Consider the following 9773-nt stretch of genomic DNA (forward strand, 5'->3'; position numbering starts at 1 on the left):
TAGCGGTGGTTGTACTTTGTCACTTTTTATTAAATGCTCTATGATGACAGTTAATTTGTGTCTCTTTACAATAAAAGTGGCAATTAGTTGCATTCATTTAGTTTGCATTTTTATCTTGGGTCTCTTGTGAACACATAGTTGGCACATAAATAAGGATAACACACACACAAGTCTCATCAATAGTGATCAACAAAAAGGCTAAACAATTTGAGTAAGGCTATCCAACAAAAAGTCACAAAACAACATATTCATGCAACGGTTAACACTCTACTATTGTAGACTTGGTCTCATCACAACACTACCATCTTGCATCACACTTCATTCTCACCTATCATCTATCCCACCTATTTCATTATGTCACTTTTGAATCAAAAACAATTATGGTCACTATTTCATTACGCCATTCATCACATTTTATGAATTCACTCCTTATTCTATTCTTAATAGGGTCTCTAGTTTTATTTTGTGGCTTTTGAATCTCAAAATTTGAGTCCCATCCCATGTCTTTTCATCTCTAGCACATTCATTTCCTTCCATTTTTCACTTTCATTCACCTCATCTTCTCATCTCCTTTAAACATTCCATTTAATTCCCATTTCTTTCCATTGTTCATTCCATTACATTTTATAACATTTCCATTCATTAAAAATTTCATATTTCATTCCCTTTCCATTTTATCATATTTCATTCCATTCTATTCTATCACATTTCCATTTCATTTCATTATCATGTTATTTCTTTCCATTATTCACTCCATTACATTTTATCACATTTCCATTCATTTACAAATTTCATATTTCATTCCCATTTTATTTCATTCCATTCCATTTCATTTCTTTCTATTTTATCATATTTCATTCCATTCCATTTTATCACATTTACACTTCATTTCATTCTCATGTCATTTGTTTCCATTACATTTTATCACATTTCTGTTCATTTACAAATTTCATATCTCATTCCCATTCCATTTCATTTTGTTTCTTTCTATTTTATCACTTCATTTCATTTCATTTTATTACATTTCAATATATTCCATTTTTTTCACATTTCATTTCATTTATCACAATTCATTACATCACATTTCATTATGCCCAATCTCATTTGATTACATACCACCCTTCATTTCATCTAATCACATTCTAATTCATTTTTTCACAATTCATTACATCAAATTTTGTTTCATTATATTTCATATTATTACGTCGCATTGCATTACATCTCATTACATTTCATGTGATTACATCACATTGCATTATATCAAATTTCATTTCACCACATTATCGTTTCCTTTCATTACATTTCATTTACATATATTTCATTACATCCACATATTCATTACATTTTCATTCATGCATCTCATTACTTAACATTTCCTTCACACATTTCATTAACACATTTCACTCATACATGCAATTTAATCACTTCATTTATTACTCACATATCATGCTATCCATATGCTACATTACTCATTCACACATATATCAATACCTACTACTATCATATCTATAAAATCATACCACCACATGCATATGTGAGTCCATGATATAACAAGTGTACACATCTGAACAATCATAACACTTAGATATCTCATAAAGCAAAAGATTGAACAATATATCAAAGGGTTGAATCAACATGAATATAAGGACTACATCAACATAATCATTCAAATGATCACATGAAATGAACATTAAAAAATCACAAAGTATATCCACATGAATATCAAATGGTCCTCATCAATAAAAAACATATGATAAGTACTACATTGACAAATGATTTACAATCATCCATGTGTCTCACCACCTGCATCATCTGTATGTGGTTGATCTAAAGGTCCCTACTCGCTAGGGGCACTCTTGTCCTCTCGTGGAGCTTGTTTGGTCACATCTATCATCACTATAATATGTATGACTATGGCCATCTACTTGGTTGATGCCCCATCTATCCTCAGTGATGGTGGTGGCCTCGGTGTCATCACTACTATAAATGTCTATAACATACCCACTAGCTCACCTATCTGTGCACTCATCTGAGACCCTAAATTAGTGGATCCTCCTAGTCTCTTTGGTGGTAGCTAGACATCTGGTGGCACCTACTATTGCCCCTATGGTTGTAAATTCTATAGATCTCTGATCAAAACCTGTACCCATGGCCTCTATCACTAAATAAATTGTGCATCATCAAGTAACCTGGCCCTCACATGCTCTATATTTTCCTACCCAACATCACTATCCCGCTGATCAAATCCTGCACCACTACTAATCCCTCCTCTCACCCTCACACCTCCATGGCCCTAAATCCCTCCAAACCTCCCTGCAACCACATCTCCTAACCTCTACACTAGACCTCATGCAATACCCCTCTATGGTAGTACCACTGCTACTTGGCCTCACCCTCTATATCTCCCCTGTGCTCTAACCACACCTCTTGCTCTCCCTCTAGCCCATTGCCTCCCTTGACCTCTCCCTAGACCACCCTCATCATCTCCATCCTTTCCCCCACTCAATGGCTCATCAATACCCAAAATAGGCTCCACTAGATCCATGCACCTCAAAAATGGATGCTCAAAAAACCATCATGCACAGTCCCCCTCCATCCCTACATCTTCCTCTCCATCTTTCAATTCCCATGGTTGTGGTGTATCTATCATCTATAGAAAGACCTCTAGATAAGCCTCATACTCCAAGGTCAGCCCCCATACTGCCCTCTCTGACTGAACTCGGGCATAATGTGTTGATCCCTATGGCATGCCCTATCATTGCCCAAACCATCTCACAACTTGCCTAAAACAAAATCTCTCTATCACCGCAGGAACCTTGCCAAGAAAATATCTTGAGCCAAAGAAATATACCATCTCATCCTCATCCTCATCCCATGGCTCAGTAAACTTGTATGTTCTCCATATGACCTCATCAATATCATCCAAAATTCGTTGCCAATACTCTATCTTTCCTGGATGAGGCTGCATGATCACACCAGAGTAAGTATATATGTAAGACATATCTTGAGGACATTTTCATACACATATCGGATGAGTAATGGGTAGATTCTCCCATGTCCATAGCTATAACAATATCACACCTACTAGTAGCGATGAAGCTCAGGTAAATACAACCTAATGCAAGTCATGATATAAGCTGGCCAAAATGCAGCTACCCCATGCAAATCTCTATGGCTAATCAATCATATCCTATACTAACTAGCCCCATCCAAATGGACATCCTTTCCCTCATTAGTCTAGCAACAAAAACCCTCCTATCAATCCAGCCAAAACTGTAAGCAATGGCTCATATTGCAACATCTAGAACTAGGTACACTATCATCCCCAATGTTGTCATCTCCAAATAAATCTTTGAATGCAATGCCATTTGTAGTCTAATCATAGTACACCAAATCTCCCACTGTTAGGATCTGCATTAATCAATATACATCATTTGACATCATAGTCATCTTACCCATGGGCAGGTGAAAGGTGTTGTGGTCCGAGTGTCACCGCTTAGCCATAGCTATTAATAGCCCTCTATTCACTCAGAACTAGGGTATTTGTAATAAATAGGTGAACCCACATCTGTCAATCACCTATTTCTCCTCAATTGATAATCTTTCTACTACCTCGAGGGGCCATGGATACAATTCTCATACCATCAGATTTTTCCCACATACCTATTTTCATCAAACAAACAATAACATCAATTTTCATCCTAAGTGATCATCCTTCATCAACCTACTCTCAATCTCTAGCTAATCTGCTACTAGATCTATCTTAAACCTATTACATTGTCTTTTTCTATCTTGAGTTGGACATGTTTGTTTCCCTACTCTGTATCCTGAGCTGGTGCATCATTCTTTATCTCACTTTTGTCAAATTGATCCTAGAACATCACTTTTCGGCTACCTTATCGCTATTGTTTGTTTATTTGTAACAAATCACTACTCAGTAAACTAGAATCTAGTCTTTTGCATCATCTTACACTAAATCAGTGTTTCATAGTTAATTTTTGCCCTTCAAGTCCTCGTTAGTGCCATTTTAACAAGTACATGCACTTCAAAATCAATTTGCACTATTTCATGGGACAAATGCACTACAAAACATATTGGATGTGCTAAAAATGCCACATGCACTATAAAAAGCCTAAAAAGTGATATTATATATCTCGAATGTGTTGTAGGATGGCTAAGCACTATCCCTATGCTCATATGTGTTGTTTGATAATGCCTAAGTGCTATTTGAAACAAAAGTGTTAAAACATAATGCATATGTTCTATAAAATCAATCAAATACACCTAAACATCTGGATGCACTATTTAAGGCTACATATGCACTATTTTCCTAATGAATGCACTATTGTGCTCCTATCCTATGCTTTCATATGCACTAAATCATTAATCATATGCACTAAAACATCATTGAAAAGTGCTATAATATTTCAAATGCACTAAGAAACTATAAATTCATTGAAAAAGTTAAACTACCACATTTACCACAAATATTCATGCAAAATTCACAAAAACTTAGGTATACATGCAAAAATCTTAACAATGGAGGATCTCAATGACTTACCAAGGCACCATAGTCAGTTGGATGCTCGTACCTACGACCCCTCTCGAATCTATGTTTTCATAAAGGAACCACCATCCTCACTAGCTTAGAGCTCCAAATTGCCAAATGTCAAAGGGAAGTGTAAAAATGACAAGGGTAAAAGGCTTTTTAACCTATTTGACCCTCCTTAGGAGCATTTATATCACCTTTTTGATCTATTTACCTAACATTGGAACCTTTTTGCTTACTTTCATGAATTGGGTATTGTTCTAAACCAACTTGATCATCTTAATCTCTCCATTATTCACATTTAAGAAATAAAATTGGAATTTTCATATATTTTCACACATTCATTTCTTTTCCAATTTCATTTTTGAGGGGGCAATATATCCATATCAAATCAGGGCATCCAATTTTTTTGAAAAATCAAAAACGTTCTACCCTAGCCAAAATTTCAAACATCAAATCAACCAAAGCCAAGGTATCCAAGTAAAAAAATCACAACATCAATCAAAAAAATCAACAACAATTAGATAGCAAGCCATCAACGACAACCAGAGATCATATTGTTGGGACTCAAAAATTGAAGCCCCAATTTTGAGTACCATTGAGAAACTAAGCCCTATAAATGCTTTTTGATGCCTATGTACCCGACTATATTTGAGAATCTTATGAGGTCTTTAATGCTTCTAGAACCTTCCATTCAGTGTGTCTATATGTTTCATAAAGTTAAATTGACATTCTGAGCCATTCTGTAAAGTCCTATTTTGAACAATTATCAACTCTACATTTTCACCTGTGTCAAACAACAACAGGAGGTTGTGTTTGCAATTGAATATGTTGCACCCAGTTATGTTTCATGACTCGTCACTTTGGGATTATTTAGTGTCTATACCTAAGAGCCTATGTTTTGGATTTTGAGTCATTTCAAGTTCGTTTGTCTAGGTTTTGAATCCCTCAAAGTTGGTCATTTATTGATGTCATGCTAATACAACTTGTTCATAATTCTAGAAGGCCATGTTTCACTTGTTATAACTTTGACCCAATTGACCAAAATGCTAAAATTTATTTTATGTTTCATTTTGGAGGTTAGAGACTTGCCACATTTCAAATTTGAGCTTATGAAGAATCTGTTTGATTAGTTTTCAAACATGATTCCAAATGCAATTTCTAACTTTTTACTAGTGTCAAGAAGTGCAGGTTTGTCAATACCCCTATTTGTGATGTCATAACTTGAAATCCATGATAGATGAGATTGAATGGATTGTACCACTATTTTTTACTCTAAATATACTTTAAGTGTGTCAATTTTCAAGTCATGACAAATCCATCTACACACTTTCCCAAGTAAATTCCATTTGAAAAAAAAATTTCTATTAGTGTTTCCAGTCTGCATTTTCTAAGTAACCCACTTTGAACGCTCGCAATTTATGCCTAGTTATTCATAATGAGCCCAAATTGCATATTTATACTCTCCTTGTGGTAGTGAACCTATGCCCCAATTTTTAGTTCCCCAAGTGTCGGTTTACCTAGTTTTTGAAGCCAAACCTAAACACAATTTAGTGTTTTTTAACATGTTTATGTGTAGGTGATTTTAAAGGGGTAACTTCATCAGTCAATATCTTTTGACTTATATTTTTTCATGAGGTTAGATTCAATAGGGTTCAAGTATGTGGGACAAAGAATCATTATGTTTGATTTTAGACTCGGTCAAAGGTTTGGGTTAGTTTTCAAAGCCGGTCAAAAGACCCTCTAGCATTAAATTGACAATTTGTAGATTAACGGTAAAATAAGTTGTAATTGATGGTTCAATAATCAAATTTGATTCTAATTAAGATGACAAGTTGAATGGATCAATTTGGAAATTCAGGTGTCCAGAAATGAAAAAAAATTAGTTGGACCCACTTTGGGGCCCGACTTATTTTGCCAGGTTGATAAGATGTCATGAGATTGAAAATATTTAAAGACAAAAATGATCATGATTAGTAGAAATGTATCAAAGAATCCATCACCTTCTAAAACTTAAGGAGGTATATAGGTTTTGAAAATTTTCTTCTTAAGATCAAGTCAAGAGGATTTTTCTTGTTATTAGAGCTGATAAAGTGATGATGCTAGTGATAAGCTGGGGTTGCTCTATGACTATAGTGCATAAATTGGGTATGGTTTTAAGTTTGTTTTCTTAGCATCTCAATGATGTAGACCCCAAGAGCTACTCACAATTACATCATATGAAAAAATCCTTTACTCATGATACTATGATGCATTTCAATGCCTCATTCAAAAGTTCTCAATTTAGGGATGAGCTCGAACACACATCTTGTTTGGGAAACCTTTATTCGAGACACTTATAGCTCTTGTTCACAAAGGAATTCTAGTATTTTTGTATGGTGGACAAGTGACCTCATGCAAGAGTGAAAATGGAGAAGATTTACTTTTCATTAGCAGTAAGGTTGTCTTCAAGCCACCAAAGCCAGTGAAAGGAGGGATTGCTATCTGTTTTCCACAATTTGGGAATATGGGTTCATTGGAGAGGCATGAATTTGCAAGGAGTAGAAAGTGGGTTATAGATCCTAACCCACATCTTCCCCCTAACAATGATATGGTTGCAATTGATCTACTTGTAAAACCTACAAATGAGGATATGAAGATTTGGCCTAACAATTTTGAACTGAGATTGAGAATGACCTTGGGAGTAGGGAAACTTCAACTGACATCACAAGTGAGAAATACTAACAACAAGCCTTTCACCTTCACCCTTTCTTTGCATACCCATTTGTCTATTTCTAATAACAGTGATGTGAAAGTTGAAGGATTGGAAACCTTGGACTATTTTGATAATCTTCTGGACTGTCAGCGCTACACAGAGCAAGTAGATTCTATTACTTTTGATTATGAGGTGGATTGAATCTACTTGAGCACCTCACAGTCACTTGCAATTATTAATCATCAAAAGAAAACTCCCATGCATGTTAAAGGTGCCCATCAACAAAGCCAGCCAAGGGAACACGTGAAAAGGCAGCATCAATGCATGAAGCCACAGCATGAGGAGACTGCACTCTACTCTACGTTCATGGGAAAGAAGCCCACAGCATGTTTGAAGCTGTGTAGAAAGGGAAGCCATAAGTAATGACTAAATATTTTGCATGAAAATAGGGGAGTCACAACATCTAACAAAGGAAAGCAGCAAGTACAAAGGAGAACCCTTGTGAGTTTGAAGAGCAAGTCTCACAAGCGCCAAACAAAGGGAGTTTAAAAACCCATAGGTAATGAACCACATAGCAAATAAAAAGTTGCCCGTGCATTTGAAAGGAAAAGGGCCACAACAAATGTAGAAGTATTCAAGAACAGGGATGGCCTTGCCCAAATGTTTATGTTTTCCCCTATTTTCTTCAATTGTGTAGCAATGGATGAACATCAAAAGGAATTGAAATACCATAATACATATGTCAAAGGCAAAGCACTACAAAATGGGGCAGTCCACAATCCACGTCAATAGCAGGGAATGTTGAGAAGCCACCAAGAAGGAAAATCCCCAACTAAAAGGAAAATCCCCAACTAAAAGGAAGAGGTAGAGACCACTCATAAATAAAAGAAAAAAAATGCCAAAGAAAGAAGCCATATACAAATAAGTGGCAGCAAGAAATAGAGAATCCACGCCAAAGGCAGAGCACCACACATCAAAAGCTTCACTTAGGAAACAAGCTGTAGACAAGGAAGAACAGAGGGACAACCAAGAAATCACATATATCCCACATTGCTCATGGGAGGGCTTTTTAAGTGTTTAAATACTAAAAGACACAATAAGCTTAATGTCTTAAGACAAGCACCTTTTGAAAAGGCAAGGCTCACGCAGTAGACCCCCTCGTGGCCAGGCTAGAAGATGACGCAAAAAATTTTGAACCAATGTATGCATGGGATGATGTGGCACCAAAAATAGAGATGCACCCAAATGATGACACGTGTCTGCATTGGAGGTCTAGCGCATGCTCGCAAAACAAAATTGCCTGATCATTAAGAAATGCAAGTAGGCAAGAAAGTGACAAGTGGCAGCAGGTTGCAAATGAAGTGAAGTGGTGCCAAAATAGAAAGTTTTGAACTAAATGCTAAGATCATGACACGTGGCAGGATCGAACGATTAGCACATCCTCGCAAAAGAAAGTTGCTCGAAGGTTAAGTAATGCAGGTAAGTGGGAAAGTGACAAGTGGCGGCGAACCTACCCAATGATGATGTGTCAATGACATGCAGGTGTTGACCCAAGGTGATGTGGCACCTAGTGGCAAAAATCAACCAATAAGGCACTACCACATGGCAGCTGGTCAAACAAGGTTTGACCCTAAAGTTGTAGGGTGAGGACAAAAAAGAAAATATTTTAAAATGTTTTTCAAAAAGGGATGCATGCATTGTTTTTTAAATGCAAAAGTGGTCATTTTCTAAAGTATGAACATTAGAATATTTTTAATTTTTCAAATTTAAAGCTGCAAACTAGAGGCCATGTAAGGGGTACATTTTTCAAACTGATATTTAGAGAGTTTCTGAGAGGCGAATACAGGCATATTATATATCACCGAAATCAAGAGAAGAATAACTTTCTAATTTTGGAGTTTGTTTTCACATAGGAAGTAGTCTGTTCAAAATATAGGAGGTTTTGTCCTAGATTCCTAATTTTCAACTATATTCTGGTGTCGAAGTTCAAAACTGATTTCTAGCATGGAAATAACCTGAATGTAGGTAAAAGATAGTGAAAATGTAGTTGGGGTTGAATTTGATCACTTTTAAGTCAGTTAAATGGGGATTTTATCAACATTCTATATGTTTTCAAATATTTTGGCAAATAGAATAGTTTTCATCATTGAATAGGAGATATTTCAAGTTAGTTACAGTATAATGATGAAAAGAAAAATCAGATCAGGGGTAGAAAGAAGAGAGAGGTTATTCAGTTGCAAGGGATGGAATTTCAAGTGGACACATGTCATTCTGAGATTAGATCTGGGAATTCATCTTGGTCTATATCTTTCTTTCTTTCATCTATTGAAGGGGTTCCAGTTTTCACTATGGAACTAGTTGGTTCCAATCTTGAGTTTTCTCAAACCTATGATAACATTGTTGGTTGAAAAAATTTTGTCCTTCTGTGAGACCACTTTTTTGCATCCAGAACTATGATTCCACCTTCATTCTTCAGCATATTCTCTCTTGTATGAATAGTAGTAGGAAGGATATACAGCAAGTTTATAT

General features: G+C 35.9%; 1 pseudogene; it reads left to right on the top strand.

Annotated features, from left to right (window-relative positions):
* LOC149567406 (putative glucose-6-phosphate 1-epimerase pseudogene) overlaps nucleotides 1–7667 on the top strand; it is a 107290-nt pseudogene extending 99623 nt beyond the window's left edge.
* Nucleotides 7668–9773: the final 2106 nt, after the last annotated feature.

This window comes from Cupressus sempervirens, chromosome 3 (genome assembly GCF_028749045.1).
Source record: "Cupressus sempervirens isolate cs-2001-9-10 chromosome 3, ASM2874904v1, whole genome shotgun sequence".
NCBI lineage: Eukaryota > Viridiplantae > Streptophyta > Pinopsida > Cupressales > Cupressaceae > Cupressus > Cupressus sempervirens.